This window comes from Chelon labrosus, assembly GCF_963514085.1.
Source record: "Chelon labrosus genome assembly, chromosome: 10".
Classification (NCBI taxonomy): domain Eukaryota; kingdom Metazoa; phylum Chordata; class Actinopteri; order Mugiliformes; family Mugilidae; genus Chelon; species Chelon labrosus.
Window position 1 is genome coordinate 7,366,859 of NC_140360.1, and position 17,641 is coordinate 7,384,499.

The window sequence follows — 17,641 nt, forward strand, 5'->3', positions numbered from 1 at the left end:
GCAAGAAAGTGGGGACGCGTAGTCCATATTTATATACAGTCTATGCTTCAGACTATCTAAACAGCTTAGGCCATTCTACTTGTATATTCATTCACTTTACATCACATTTCTAAATGGACTGATGATAAATTTAAGCCAGTCCTCATATAATGCCATGCTATATTGCGCCAGCTTCTACTGGAATGTAACGAAGTTCACAGAAAAATCTGTAAAAACAACTGTGCAAGGCGCACTTGTGCTTCTGATGGTAGAATCTGATACGGAGAGGCTTTAAACTCTTAATTAACCACCGTAAACACACATGAATACGCTCTAGCTATCAAAATAAGCTGCGCCGTTATATTTAATGATGATGGTTTAACCACATAAACATCAATGTGAGATTTAATGAGCAGCTTTAGCCGCATAATCATAAATGTGCTTTTAATGGCAGCTTTTAACTGAGTAAATATGCGTTTGTTTTTTCTGCGGTTTGGTCTTCTTCTGATTCTGCCACTGCTGATGAAGCACAGACCACCCCCCCTAATCCCTCACAACCCGCCTCCCACCTACCTCACCTTTGAGTCGGCCTTTTATGGCACGGCAAGCATAACTCACAGCAGAGACTCTTAACGCTTTCCTCTTGCGAACGACGACCCTTTAATCCTCTTCAGGAGGACATGTGGTGAAGCGAGCGCTGCACAGTTTACGTCCGCATGCACTAACACAAACACACACATCACATCAAACATATAAGCAAACTGCTCTCCATATGCACGAGACACCCTGCGGCTGGCTGCGTCTGCTACAAATCATGTTTATGTGCAACTATTCTGCATTAGTGATTCACGTTAGAGCCGGTGTGATGCTCATCTGAGGCGGTGGCTATGAAGTCAGCTTACATCTTTGTCATTTACATTACTGTTGCGTGGTAATGCAGTTTAAGGGGAGACAGCTGCATGGTCTGCAGAATTATTTACTGTGTGCATGGATTGATTACTAGACAGTGTGCAGATACTGTATGTACTCATACATAGAAGAGACACATCCCCTCGCTTTATTTTGTCTTTTAGTTTTTTACTCTGGTCATTTAGTGTCTCACTGTGGACATTTTGTGTCTCTTTTGTCCTGTCTAGTCATTTACTCATCGAGTCTCTGTGTTTTTTTTAGTCTCTTTGAGGTCTTTTGTCTTTCAGTTGTCATTTAGTGTCTCTTTGAGGCCTCTTTTTCTTGTTTTACATCCTTTTCTAACCATGTCCTGTGCTTTTGTGGCTGTTTTGTATCTTTTTTGTGATCTTTTTGTCTCCTTGTATTAGCTTTGAATTTAATTTAAGTTGTGTGATTGACTGATTATTATAAAATCCCGATCCCTTCATCTCTGCTCCCCTGGGCCCCTGAGCCAGAGCCCAGTAGCACGTTCCTGGGTCCATGGAAATATTAAAGGACTCCAAGTTTTGACTTTGAAACTCTCTTTGTAGCAATTCTGAACAATGGGGATATGGATTACTGAACTGATCAAGAATTTAGGTGCAGTGTTCACTTTGTTGAGTTGAGTTAGTTTCTAGGAAGATGCCCTACCTGCTAAATGCCCCACCATGTGGAGTTGTTCACTGGGCCATATGAGGGCCGTTTGGTGCTGAGCAGATGACATTCTCTAGAACTTCTTTACTGAAAGTAGCATCTAGCTGCATCTAAAACCATCAATATGAACCAAAAGAGAACATTTTTGGACTGCATGGCCAAGCATTGGGATGAGACTCACAAGTTTGTAGCTTGTAATTAATTCATTAATGCAATTTATGAATTAGATTCAAGTGGTGATTCAATGTTCTCCATAAGAGTGTAAGGATACTTTTGTGATATACTAGCAAGAGGAATACTTTAATTTCCTTTTTTATTTTTTAAGATACAAAATGCATTTCAGCCTCTGTTTACACACACACACCCTCTCTCCCTCTCTTGACTCTGCTCAACCGGCTCCCGAAAGTAAAAACATACACACACAAATGCAGTCTTAGTCACACAAATACACACATACACACAGTGTGTAACCTTCCCACCGGCAGCCCCGAGGAACCCCTGAAGGTCTGTTCATCCTCCACTCACAGATGTAGATGCGTTCGGCTTGTGGTTTGTTGGGGTGAGGTCATTTTAAGAATGGCTGCTGTTTTATATATTTGCACCTTTTATATTGCCTACTGCACGTTTGCATGTTCTCCCTGTGTCTGCGTGGGTTCTCTCCAGGTACTCCTGCTTCCTCCCACCGTCCAAACACATGCTGGTTAGGTTCACTGGTGATTCTAAATTGGCCATAGGTGTGAATGTGGGTGTGAATGTGAGCGTGAATGGTTGTCTGTCTCTGTGTGTTAGCCCTGTGATAGACTGGAGGAGCCTCCAGATCCAGATCGTGTCTTGTCCTTTGGAGGTGCATGTAGACCCTCGTTTAAACATGTTGTTCATATACTACATAATGAACCACAGGACAGGACAGCAATAAATCTTATTGCTCGCACTCGCTGCTGTTGCTTTGATGTGATCGTTTCCTGAAATCCAATTTCCTGCTAAATTAGGACCGATGAGCTTACTGTTGAGCATGTGAGTCAGAATCATGAACCAGATCTGTCCTAGACCCTAGCAACTTCCTACTAAAGTGACAAAGCAAGCATGTCCATACACACTCTAGATAGAGAGAAAAAAAAATTATAAAACGGACTCAAACTCATTTTAAGTGGTCAGTACCACAAAAGAGCAACGAGCTGCCTGTTGCTAAGCAAAGACACAGCTGACGACCGTCAAATAGAGTCACACAGACGCTGAAACACACAATATATACACATGAACACACACATGCACCGGGTCGGTATTTCACTTCCTGGTGTGATAAGTCTTAATCACAAGTCAATGGGGAGGGCAGTGAGGCGGCTGGGTGTGCAAGGTTGTACACACACACACACACACACACACACACATATGGTTTATACAATTCATTCCACAAACTCAGTCCAGAGGTGGGCTCTAGAGACTCCCTGGGGACTCACAGATTAGCCTTGGCCAAAGCCACTAATCCCCTCACATACCTACACACACACACACACTAAATTTCTGTCGGCCTCCTTCTCTCTTTGACTATTTCTTCCCCTTTTTTGTACTGACTTTTTTCCCAAAACACCTGAGAACAGAGTAGTGTGCTTAAGTTTAAACATTGGTGTTGTGGTCAGAGAGGGGAAGAAACCAAAATGCAGACAGTTAGCTCTATAGGTGGATGATTTTACTTTTGTTGTACCTTCATTTTAACTCATTAAGTGTTAAATTTAACGCGTGTTTTTACAGCTGATACATCCTCCTTTTCCTCCTCCTTGCACAATCTAAATGGGAAAGTAATTCGGTTATATTTAAATATCATTTGTGGGCAAAAGGATTGTAACAATAGCATTTATGGAAAATTATATTTTATGTAAGCCCAGTATTTCCTCTCTTATAGCTCTGTTTTGGTCTCCACATAGCCTGGAAGACAGCCCAAGTTCTGCCACTCATAAAAGATTTGCAGCGGAAAGATGGGAACTGCTTGTTCTCCAGCAAAGGTCTGCTGAGCCAGTCAAATCATTTAGGTGGCCTTTATGCAGCAATTGGGAGAAGAAGTAGTCACACACGTCATCAGGGTGCACTAGGTTTGAATTTGTTTAGAACAAAATGTCTCCGATTGCTTGTAGGACAATCCAGTTGCATGTAGGAGTACTTTTTTACACGTACAAACATGCCCCATAATGAAAACCAAATGGCGTGTTGCCTGACTCCTACTCTGATAAGAATTGAGTCTGGCTACATCAGGCTAGTGTCCGCCAACTCTGAGGGGAAAATATCTGGGTGCCTTCACTTCCAAAAGCTCCATAATGTTCACCAGTAAGTTGTGAACTACGTGTCTATTAGCTTACATGTGCTAAGCAGGTGGCCTAGCGTGGATTTATTAGAGCTTCTTTTTTGGCTTTTATCAAAGCCGAGTCCTGAAAACTGCAAATAGAGGAAGATTAGGGCTAAAACAGAGGCAATCCAGAGACACTGCAGCTGTTGCACATGTGCACCAACACAGCAAACCATGCCTCAGTCAATAAGTCTGCCCTGACCTGCGCTGCCAAGTGCAGCCTCATTCGAACTAGTCACTGAAAGGTGAAGGGGATCGACTTCAGAGTGGGAACGCCACGCAGAAGAAATGAGGGATGGAAACAGTGAGGCAGAGGTGAGGGGGTTTGCCTCCAGAGGGTTTACTGAAAGCAAGCCGGGCCTACCCTTAACCTCAGTGGTCCTGCTACCATCTGAAGAAAAGGAGAAACACTTATATAATATCCAGTTTGCTCGAACAGCATTCATGCCACAAGAGCAATTAAGAAAACTGGAAAGAAGATTAGAAATTACAGGCAAGTTTTGTTCAATATTACAAAACAGCAACTAAGAGATTGCCCATTTGATGTGTAGTTGAAACAAGGGATGGACATTTAAAGTAATAAGTGAGCAAAAGACAAAGTTCAGGAAGTGGGAAGCCAAAACTCAGTCTTAAGTGCCTCTAGACTTAGAAGTTTCACATTATACTCTTGCAATAAGATCAGAGTCTTTAATTAAACGGTGAAACAACAACCCATACAGTCAGGTCCCTGCACAGTGACGGGACTCGCATAATTTCCAGCCCTAATATCAATTAATGCATGTAAAGCACTGTGAACTACAAAGCTAGCAGCATTTCATACAGGTAGGTGGCTCAACAGCATACACTCACTCCCGGACTACAACTTTACCACAAGTATCTGATGGTTTCACAGCGGCTAAGCTGTCTGCGTCGTAACTAAGACGAGGTCACGAAGTCAAAGGTTAAAACCACACCGGCTCCTACTGGGAGATTCAGTTTCCTACGGTGTGTGTGTGTGTGTGTGTGTGTGCAAGCCTTGTTGAACCACCTCGCCACTCCATCTATATAAAATTCATTCTCCTCCTGCTGACCGCCAACTCAATATCCTGTGTAGTCTGGTATGTTGGTTCAGAGATGTTTGCTTCTTTTCTTCTCCTCTATATCCCAAAGCTTTCCTCCCTATTTACTTTATCATTCTTACCCTCTCCTGTTATTACCTCCTATATTACTCTCATTATTCCTCTCTGACTTTTTATGTGTGATAGTCTTACACTGTCCCTTTGTGTCCACCTCATAGCATTGTGTCTTCCCTGCTTCTCTGTCACTTTCTCTTCTTTTAAAGGGACCTTTCTGTTTGCCCACTTATGCACTCAATCCATCGTCTGCACTCTCGGATCCCTTGATGCCTGCTGGAGGAAACTAAACTAAAAGCAGATTACCCTTCCTTCTTAAAACGGCGGGATGAAGTGACAGAGAGAGAGAGAGACAGAAACCAAGAGCCGGTCCACTTTTAAAGGATTATCAGTTTTAACCCCGTAAGAAAGAAAAGGATACCCTTCCAATTTGAAAGGATTACCTTGCTGCCTTGAACATTGGACAATGGCCCAGAAGAGAAAAACTATATGCCCAATGGGTTAGGGTTTACTCTCAAGAATTTGGCCAATTTTGCTTCAGGATTATCATTGTATTGCACTTTGTTGGTGGCATCTGTGTGGTCTTCCTATCGCCAATGGAAACTGTTTCAAATAAATAGTATTGAAATTAACTCAGTTTGAGCCTCGTCTTGTAGCCTGCAACCCTGCATGTACTGCATATGTATTATCAGACACTAGCACTCATAAAGTGCTCAGGAAAATTATAAAAGTTGGCAGCTTGACCTGTGCACTGTCTGTAATAAGAAGCATCTTAATTCCTGTAGGAAAACAGAAAATATATACTGAACATAAATCATAATGCTGAGATTCAAGGACCTTTATGGATCCAGTAGATGTTTTAGAAACATTTGGAAAATGCTTTATTTTGCACATGTTCCTCATGTAATTGAGATTCAGAAACCTTACAATGCAACAATAACCCTAACCCTTTCTAACAATTCATCTAGGTAGAAGAAGAGATTTTGAACTGCACAGTTTTCATCCATCCATACATCACCAGCACCACTAAAGCTCACTGGGAGACATTCATTTGAGTAATCCTTGCGAAAAAAAAAAAAAATATATGTATATGAAGATGCGTATCAAACTGTGGTTTTATTAGGAGGATATGAGCTGGAAGCTATGTGCTTTACTTTACCTACGTACGCCGCTAGTTTCCTGGCAACCTCATGACAAAAGCAGTCAAAGCCATGCTGGCTGTTTCATCCTGCTTTCAGTCTCTTAAGCTACTCGAGTATGAGCTGTTTGATGTTTATTGTGCCTAAAAAGATGTAAGACTGGTGTTTGTTTCAGCAAAATTCTTGCTTCTACTTATGTTCTTGTGAAACGTCATTAGTCGCTGCCCAAGTACTGTTCCAATTCAAAGTATCATCTGACCAAGTGCAGTCCAAATATCAGGATGTGTGTTCTCGCCCAGCGTTTTATCAATAGTGTATCTGGAGGTAACTTGTGTGGAATCAAACTTGTGAGATCCAAACTACCGGGTATACAAGTATGAAGTTTGCATACATTGATAAATGTCTATTGTTTCCTCTGAATGAAGTCGTGTGACAGAAGACCTGTAGTTAATTAAGTAACCATGTTCTCCCTGTTTTCTGCGTGGGTTCTCTCCAGGTACTCCGGCTTCCTTCCACCGTCCAAAGACATGCTCGTTAGGTTCATTGGTGATTCTCTCTGTGTTAGCCCTGTGATGGACTGGAGACCTGTCCAGGGTGTACCCCACCTCTTGCCAAATGACAGCTGGGATAGGCTCCAGCCCCACCGCGACCCTTCGCAGGACAAGCGGTTACAGAAAATGAATGAACGAATGCCTTCAAATGTGTCCGTTGTCTGCCATGTTCACAAGGAAGGTACATATGAACGTCTTGCAGCATCCATGACTTTGTAACTGGAAGTTCATGGTTCATATGATAAAATTTGGTTTTCTTGGAGTCTTATAATATGTCTGAGGATGATGTTGATATCCCCAATGGCCTAATTTCATTTTTATTCTGCCTTTGCATTTCCGACAGTTAAGTTAATCAGTTGTTAGCTTTCTGATCTGCTAACATCTGGGGCTTCGAGACATCATCTGTTGCTCATTAGCAGTTTTCTTATGGTTGATGTTACCACCAAGTATTTTGTGTGCCCACGACTTCAAATGTCAAAACCACGAGCTCACAAGTTTTATTTGAAGCAACATTACCTAACATACGTAGAAGTATAGTTTGGTTTCCACTATGTACCTCTGAGCTATCTATTACGAACTGTTACTGCCATCATCCAGATTCTCATAGTGCACTGCATGTTGCCATAGTTACCGTAGCAATTGTGGGTCTGAAGTGTTTGAAGCATCACTCACTGGAAGTTTTTACTGCTCATAATCAGCCCAGGACCTGATGTACATTGTGTGGTTTTAATTTTAGGAACTCTTGATCATAAAACCTCTGGTCCTTGTAGCGGACCTCGGTTTTAGAGACTCCACACCGGCTGATTACTATTTTGCATCTGAACCCACAAAATAGGAATGAGGCGAATGAAAAAGTTACAAAGCAAGTAGGAAGAAGGATCAAGAAGAGACTGAAGCTGGTGGGACGTGGGAGGCAGTGGAGTTAAAGGAAGAGGAGGTGTACTGAAAAGAGTGAGGGGGGAAAAAAGTTGGAGACAACCGGCAGCGGGACGACAAAGGATAAAAAATGAGAATACAAAGACAGAGAAGGGTTCTCGGTATCCATGGAGGTAAATAATGAGAATCTCATGATATGGGGCCTCCAGGAAAGCGTCCCACTTCTCTGTGTATCCCCTGCCTCCCTTTCTCCTTTTCTTTCATTCAGCCCCTCCTCTTCTTATCCACTCTTGTTGTTTTCGTCTGCGCCCCCGTGGGCCGACTCCCTTTTTGTCTTTTAAAATCCTTCCTGCTTTTTTTTTTTTCCTCAACCAGCCAAGCACACACACACACACACGTATGAATTAATCAACACGATTTACATTAGAAAAGAAAAGTCCTTCTTTGAAAATAACATCGTCAGAGAGAAGATCTGAGAACGGTCGGTAAAGATTAAACACTGGTTATTGACATGTCTGCCTTTTGACTCTCCGTTGGCTGGAATGCCATGAATTAAAAAGCTAATCTGTGACACAACATGTTGCTGATATGTGAGCCTTTTACTATGGTTTTTATAGCCTGGGTTGTGCTGTACTGTATGTGGTGTAGTTGTTTTTCAGTGAATCTATCTCAGCTGACTCACAGTGGTTTAAATATCAAGTGTTGCGTGTGTTGAATGTCAAGGTGTTGCCAATTCGATGGATCTGTTTTAGACTTTAACACAGTCAGGAAACGCAAAGTTTAAGGAAAACAGAACAGGAAGCAGATGTGAAGATTTAGAGTCAGGATCCAGGTCTTGGTATATCTAAAAACCCAGCTAAGGCCAAGGGCAGTTAAGTGATCCTGACCAATAGGGGGCAGTAAAGCTTCAAACCAAACTCATTCCAATGGACTGGTTGATTATTGTTAAAATAACAATAACGTGAAACCAAGTGTGAAGTACATTGGACTTTGTGAGAAATATTCACTGGTCCATAGCTTTATAGCTGCAGTTAGGTCCACTAGTTCATTCAGATTCAGAAAACTTTACTTGTCCCTGGGGCCCAATTGAAGGTCGTTAGTGGTTCAGGAGACTATGTTTGGTTTTCGAAGTTGGACTTTTGTCACCATCTGATTCTTTACTTTGGCTCTCAGCTATTTCCCAGTCCAGGCGGTGGGACTGTTAGCCGCCCTGTGTTATACACACATCAGCCACAACATTAAAACCACTGACAGGAGTAGTAAATAACATTGACCACCCTGAGACAATTCAATGTTCTGCTGGGGAACTTTTGGACCTGGCATTCATTTGTGTGGATGTTACTTAGACATGAACCACCCACCTAGACCAGACCAGACCACCTAGACCCCCGGCCCATAGCAATGATACTCCTTGATGGCAGCAGCCATCCCCAGCAGGATGCAGCCTGACACAGACACACACACAAAAACGCTTAAGGAACAACTAAAAAAAAAACATGAAGAACAGCACAAGGTGTTGACCTGGCCTCCAAATTCACTAGATCCCAAACTGATCAAGTATCTGTGGGATGATCCACAGAGGCCCCTCCCTTCAACTCATAGGACCCAAAGGCCCCTCACTAACAACATTCTGCTGCCAGGCACCACAGGACACTCTCAGAAGGCCCATGTCCATTTTCTGATGAATCACAACTGTTTTTGGAGTCACAAGGGAGACCTACACAATATGAGGAAGGTGGTCATAATGTTATGCCTGATGGGTGTATGTTCTGAAGCAGCATCACATTGGTTTTGTTAATTCAAGAAGGAATATAGTGAGCTGAAAGCAGCCTCCACGTTGATCTGAAATCTCTGTAGCTCAGAATGAAGCTAGTGAGGGACAGATAGTACTGCTGCTGCTCTTAAACATTAACTAAACTTTTAAGGTAGAACTCTCTCCCAAGAGTCCTTCATATTAAAGCCCTGCATGCAATCTGCACACAAAGAGGAACGCTTAAAAGTTAAAAACATGAAGATCAATTTAAGATAAGTTTCCAACCCTTCTCTTCTATTATCCACCAAGCTTGATGTCATTCTCACTCACATATGTAGCCTCAAGCCTCTCTTCACTTTTTGGGCCCCTCATTTTTAAATCCCGTCACCCCTTTATCCCTTTGTCTGTTGGTGTCTCTCTCTCTCTCTCTCTTTTTCTCTCTCTCATGCTTGTATTCACATCTCTGTGGTTGCGTCTATTTCTTCACGTTAGTGCGCGTGCACGCCAATGACATCATGTGATGATTTAAGAGCGTTTATACCGCTGGATTGACCGCAGAGTCAAACCACAGGTTGGCTTAAACCTCCCGGAACCATCCCCAGATCTGGGTGTGTGTGTGTGTGTGTGTTGTCGTCCATAAATGTGTCATCACTCTGGGGTCAGCGGGGGTAATCCCCACCTTCAGAGGACGGATAATCACACACATCAGTACAAGTGCAACGCTACAACAAAACACCGAGGCACTTAGAAAGTCAGGGATTTCTGCCATGATGTCCTTATCTTCCACACATGTCCGACTTTATTTTAAATAGATTTGAAAGACTCAAATCGATGTAGTGATATTTCCCAGACTTCTACCCCAGCTGTCATCGGGAGAGAGGTGGGGTAACACCCTAGCCAGGCCTCCAGTCTATCGCAGGGCTCTGTCTTGTTGCGTTGCTCAGATTTTGCATCAACTTGTGATATGCAAATTATTTATCTTTTGCACAAGTTTGGAAATTGGAAATTCTTGCTTGTCAAAACCTTTCTGCGTCTATGTGTGTTAACAAGAACTATGCCCCTAACACACTCCACATGTCCATACACTCATATTTGTACCAACACATGCACCCGTCCTCCTCAGAAAGGGTGCGATCCATAAGCTGAAGCGCGCCGGCGCTTCGTCCCCCTCTGCCTCTCATCCCCTCAAGATCTCTACCCAGCTTCGTCCAGCGTCTGTGTTTTAACTATACTCTCCCCCGCTGAGTGACAAATCTCTCTGCCAAAGAGGCAATCCGTCAAGCTCACGAGCACGCAAGCGCGCGCACTCGCCGATCCACTGCTGCGTGTTATTAAGATTGAATGTCACAGTAGCCTCGTATGATCCAAGAGGATTCCCCTCCTAAGTTCTTGCAGAAACCTGCACAGATCAGGCTGGAATGCATGCTAAAAATGATCCAGGCCGCAGTCGTGTACGGACTGTACGCGCACTAACGGGGATCGGTGCACGCGTGCTCTTGCACAGAAACACACTATAGTTGGACCAGAGCTCTGTGATTTGGTGCGCTCTGCAGGGAGTCTGTTGTCAAAGTAAGGTTTCCCATGGCTGCTTTTTAAAGGGAAAACAAAGCTAAGGACTGCATCCACATCCTGGATTGACACAGTAATTGCTTAGAACAGACTAGTTATTCCAAACCCATGTTTTCACAGTTCATTTTTGTATTTTTGCGTTGTATTTTAGCTTTTGCCACCTCGATTTGGTCTGATGCTTCAATCTGGGCCACCATTCTTCTCATGCAAAATTTACTTCCACAATCCATGCACACACAAAATGGTGATGAGCACGTCATGTGCAATTTGCAACCACTTGTATGGTGAGAGATTTGATCCCACAATAGCAATATGCAACCCAGTGTGGTCAGTGTGGTCTTATGTGTTAATTGTATTGTGTAATATACTGTATGCAGGAATGAATGAGCTCATGCATCTGGATCCATATGTGCTTTGACATACAGTCATTCAACACATGATGGTTTTCCATATATATTGACATTAACCCTACAATAGTTCAGCTCCATTCATTCCTTAATAATTACTTCATATTGCTGTCCCCCGCGTGCACATGTGTTCCATCTTACATTTGATACCCCACAGGAAATAATTTACAACATAACAGCGGTGCTTTCTTAACATTAGCTCACTATTGTTCATGTACACAAATCAGACGTGTAATTTCACCCAGTGAATTAATGGCATCACTCAGGAGCAACGGAGCTTGTAAAGGTTCTCAGTCATCGTCATACAAAACAGTCAGCTCTCCTGCTTCCAAAACAGTTGCGACTCATCAGAGAATGGACATGGGCCTTCTGAGGGTGTCCTGTGGTGTCTGGCAACAGGATGTTGTTAGTTGGGGGGGAGATTTGGAGGCCAGGTCAACACCTTGTGCTGTTCTTCATGTTTTTTGAGTTGTTCCCGCGCTGCTGTGGCAGTCTGCATCCTGCTGGGGATGGCTGCTGCCATCAAGGAGTGTCATTGCTATGGGGTGGGGGTGTCCGGTCTGGTTTAGTTCGTGCTACATGTCTAAGTAACATCCACACGAATTTCAGGTCCAAATGTTTCCCAGCAGAAGCTTAATGTTATTTACCTGTCCTGTCTGTGGTAATAAGTCTGCCTAGGACGTTTATCTTTGGGGTCTCAGCATTTAGATACAGATACAGATACAGAAAGCTTTATTAATCCCCGAAGAGCAATTCAGTTTCTACAATCCACCATCTAGACATACAACCATTCACACAGCAATAGTATATAGCAGGAGTAACGCGATGAGGTCTGGGTCCAAATACAATTTATAAATAAAAAGACATCAGAAGCAGAATAGATAATGATAAAAAGAATACAAATAACTGCTTGTCCTGATAGAGAAAAATAAAAATAAGATTAAAAATAAAAATAAAAATAGCAGCCCAGAATAAAAGATAATGTGTGCTTAATAAAAACACAGTAATAAATAAATAAATAAATGGAAGATGAATTGCACATATCCGTAGCTCCTAAAGTGCATTGTGCCAAGAACAGATCAGTCAATAATTATTTCCTCAGCTCAGTATTTAGTAGTGTAATTGCTGAAGGAATAAATGATCTTGCGTAACGGTTTGTCTTTCTGGGGGGCTGCAAGTAACGCCGACCTGATGGCATAAGAACAAATTCATCTTCCAGAATATGATGTTGGTTCATCAGACTTTTTGCTTTTTGGAGGACACGTTTCTCCCAAAGAGAATTCAGGTCGCACATTTGAATTCCAATAATTTTGGAGCAGACTTTCACAATATTATTTAAACAGTTTCGGTCCTTCACTGTAATGTTACCAAACCAACAAATGAAAGAAAAGGTAAGAAGGCTCTCAATATATGACAAATACACAGTGCACAGTATAGAACTGGAGACCCCGAAGGAATTAATCCTGCGCAATAAATGGACTCTCTGCTGGGCACGTTTGACCACTGAATCAGAGTTAATTTCAAACTTCAGTTGACAATCAAAAACCGTACCCAGATATTTATAAGAATTTACGATCTCCACATCCTCACCATGGATCCTGCATACTGAGGTATTTGTCCCTTTTTTTCTAAAATCGATGATGAGTTCCTTAGTTTTAAGAACATTAAGGTCGAGAAGGCTGTCGTCACACCACTTTACAAAATCAGGAAGCGCACGACCGTGGTCTGACTCTGCGCCATGGAGGAGTGACATCAGAGCAGTATCATCAGAGAATTTAACGAAAAAGCTGTCCTCTTTAAGAGACCTGCAGCTATCCGTGTATAAAATGAACAGGAGCGGGGAAAGTACACAGCCTTGTGGGGAACCTGTGTTGGAGACTTGGGTTTTTGATGTAACCCCATTTACTAAAACCCTCTGTGTCCTATCAGTCAGAAAGTTTAAGAACAAGGCTAAAAGCTGGTCGGGCAGATTAAAATGAGAAGCAAGCCTCTCAATCAAAATGTAAGGCTGCATTTTGTTAAAGCTGATGAGAAGTCAGCAAATAAAAGCCTGGCATGAGATTTGGGTTTCTCCAGATGCTTATAAATTTTGTCCAAGATAAAAAGCTTAGCGTCATCCACTCCTTTATTCCTCTGATAGGCAAATTGAAGTGGATCAAGTTTGTCCTCGACCAAGCTGAGAACCTCTTCTTTTAGGATTTTCTCAAGGTTTTTTACTACAAGAGAAGTAAGCGCCACCGGTCTGAAATCTTGTAATTCCCTAGGTCTATTTATTTTGGGAATAGGAATAACAGTGGAAGATTTCCAAATTGTTGGGAGCTTGCAGGTATCAACACACAATTGAAAAAGATGGGAAAAAACACCACTGAGTTGTTCAGCACAGTGGTGTAGTGTGTGACCACAGATAAGGTCCGGGCCTGAGGCTTTCCTCTTTTTTGTTTTCTTAAATAGAACCTCAACTTGTTCTTGAGATATGTGAATGCCACTACATGGTGTCAAAGAGTTCTTCAACCTGGAGACATCATGCATGAAATCAGACCTTTCAAATCGTAAAAAGAAAGTGTTAAAAGCATCAGGCAAACAGTCATCCTGAACACTGTTAAGACTGATCAGTTGCTTGGGTTCATTACCATGCTGATTAATTGCAGCCATAGATTTAATCCCTCGCCATGCTGACCCAAGGTCGCCATTTATATATTGTTTTTCTATTTTTTCCCTATACTTACTTTTGGCTTTGACTATTTCAGCCCTAACCTCTCTGAATACAGACTTTCTCTCCAGTGAGTCACCAGTAAAGAAGGTCTTTTTCTTCTTATTAATAACTGTTTTTAGATCTTTGGTTACCCACGGTTTATTGTTAGGGAAAGTGACAACAGTTTTGGTTGGGATAACAGTGTCCACACAAAAGGTGACATAGGACGAGACAGTGTCCGAAAGTTCATCAATATTGTCCCCACAACCATCGAAAAAACATTTCCAGTCCGTACACTCAAAACAAGCCTGGAGGGAGGATATGCTGTCCTCTGTCCAGAGCTTAACAGTTTTTGATTCTCCCTCCCGACGTCTAATACAAGGTTCATACGTTGGCACAAGGAAGATGCTGTTGTGGTATGAAGCCCCCAACCCTGGCATGAGAAGAGACTTATATCCTTCCTTTACGTTGCCAAAACACAAGTCCAGTGTGGTGTTTCTTTGCGTGGTTGGGCAAGTCACATATTGTTCATATGTCCGCAAGACCTTGTCTAAACGGACATGGTTCATATCCCCCGGAGTAGTGGACTGCAACCTCTGCAGCACGGTGCTGCCAAGCAGGTTGGGAGTTAGCAGTCTGCTAAAGGTATGACAGTCAACCGACCTACAGAACCAAAGTTGCTTGTGTAACCACTTCTCCACGGCTTCCTTAAAAGCTTATGGCCAGTACGGGGATCGAACCCGCGACCTTGGCGTTATTAGCACCACGCTCTAACCAACTGAGCTAACCGGCCATGAGCGTGTGTTCATTTTGTGCTTTTGAAACCTCCTGACTTTGGATTTGGATATCCACATGTTCTGTGTGGAGAAGGTTCTGGGTTTGAATCCATGGGCCGACTGGGGCCTTTCTGTGTGGAGTTTGCATGTTCTCCCTGTGTCTGCGTGAGTTCTCTCCGGGTACTCCGGCTTCCTTCCACCGTCCAAAGACATGCTCGTTGTGTTAGCCCTGCGATTGACCTGTCCAGGGTGTACTCCGCCTCTCGCCCAATGACAGCTGGGATAGGCTCCAGTCCTCCCTGAGACCCTCCAGAGGACAAGCGCTACAGAAAATGAATGAATGTTCTGAGTGTTTGTCTATAGAAGACTTCCTGGATGATTGGCAAGTCCAAATGCCCTTGTTTCCGCTTGTTTTTCCAGATATGCACCCTGAATATAAAGCTCAGACAAACATTTCCCATGGACTCAGTAACTACATTTAGTATCAACAGAGCAGCTCCAACTTGCACATCTTAAGGACATCATTTTTTCCCCCAGCCCATCTGGCTCTTGTGGTTTTGTAGGATGGTCCTGTCATGTTCACAGAGGCTGAACCGGTCCATCCCAAAGACGAAGGAAAAACAACTTTCAAAGCTGGTATGTGCCTCTCGACATCCAGCTGGTATTTGGCTTTAAGCTCTTACCGGCATTTATATATACACACACAACGCAGCACAAGGGCCGATACCTCCCCGAGTGTTTATTTGTGTATGAGAAGAGCAGGACAGTCTCACAGTTCCTTTAATAAGACCAGCAGACTCAGCTAGGGCTCAGAATCTACACTAAAAACAGACTGGGATCTTTCCATCGCTGTCCAGCACAGAAGAATACTATGGACTGTGTGTTTTGTCTCCCTGTAGACATAAATGAAAATACCTGACCTGCTCCTGTACCTGGAGGCATTTACTGTACAATACACTCCAGTCACACACACACTCCCTCCCTTACAGTCAAACCCATCAGTAGCACACACTCCTGCTTTGAGCATGCACGTATGTCGGACAGTGGGTGGGAGTATTTATGAACGATCTGAACATTAATCACACTTTCAGAAACACGATAACCTTCTCCTGTTGGTTGGATTTTCATCCTGCATACTGAATCAGTGATTGGTTTAAGCTGATTTACCCCCTAGAGGAAAAGAACTCACGTTGAACATATGAACCTGCTTCTGCTCCATATTTCTTTTGTTTTCAAGCATGTTCTAGCGGTCAGCTTTGATTTAAATCTCTGAATCTATTTAGAAAAAAAACCTGTGTTTCGATTTATTGCATTAATAAAGCTCGTACAGCCAGAATTTATAGGCTTAGCGATTTACTGTCTTGATTCATTTTTCACTGAGTTTAGTTCTCGTTCATTCGTACACCTTTAACTAATAACTGGGGGCATTTTCTCCATCATATCTCTTTACCATATCGTGGACCGTTTCCACTATCTATTTAAAAGGTAGTTAAATCTGTCTTTCCTGGTTGCAGCTCAGGTGATTGCTGACAGTGAGTATGCTGGATGTGAAGGAGTTAGATCTGCAAAGTTTATAGAAATGATGTTGCACTGGAAATGAAAATGGCAAGAGTAACTTATTTTATCACAACCTATACTCAGCCCTTTGCACACACTATGCTGCCAATCATTGCCCTAACTCACTCTCTGTTAGCCTACTTTATTAGTTGGTGCAGCTCTCCGTTTTTGTGTAATGTCTTTTTTTTTTAAGTGCATTGTCTCCCAAGTGTCTTGTACTGTCTGTATTGTCTTTGCACTGTCTCTCGTTCTTGCACTGTCTGCACTGTTTTTCTGCACTGGTCGTACTGTTTCCACTGTTTCGTGTTGTCTGCATAAGCACTTTATGCTCAGTCTCTCGTGTTGTACTTGGTCTTATGTCTTCATTTAGCTCCATGGTCCTGGAGGAACGTCCTCTCATCTCACTCTGTATGTCAAGGAGGAGGTAGCGGGGTAAGGAGGTTAGGACCCAAATGCAGGACCGAGGAGGCTGAGGCAGGAGTAGGTGAATTTAATGAAAAAAGACAAAACTGACAAAAACTAAAAGCGCTGCGGACGAGGCAGGAAATCAAAAAAAATAAAAAATCAATACACTATGAAAACTAGACTAAGACATGAAAATCAATGGAATGGACAGACATGAACTAGGCATAGAAACAGTATGACAAGGAACAAAGGGGAAGGCAGGGCTATATATACACACACACACACACACACAAGGAACAGAGGAGACACAGGTGACACAAATCAAGACAACACAAGGAGAAACCAATGACCTAATCAAAAGGGGGAAAAACACAGGGAACAACACAACAGGAAATCAAGAACTTAACAAAATAAAACAGGAAACAGAAACCCAGAAAACTAATCAAAACCCTGAGAGAAAACCATGACACTGTGCTGCACTTTCTATATGTGGTTGAAATGACAATTAAAGGCCTCTGACCTTCTTTTCAGGATGTTTATGGTTTTAATATCACATGTTGGCAAGAAAACAGGAAGAAGCCTTGAGCAGAACCCAGCTCATTTGGGTGGACTCATCTGATTGAGGGTTAGGGTGCATTGAACAAGCGCCTAAACCTCCCAACAACTTAAACTGTATGCACAAAAGGATGGGTAAAAATGATAAAGAAGAAGAAGAAGTCCCCCTTAAGGGATAAATAAAGGGAATAAAGATATTTTGCACTCTTTCTCTGGTCATTGGCTTTACAGCATTGCTCTTAAACTTTTGCTCTCGACATGAGTTGGTGTTGATTTTGGCCCTATCCTATACGTTTCACTTGCCGGCATGAACTGAGCCTTAACAGAGTCTTTATCCTAGAGATGTGTAAT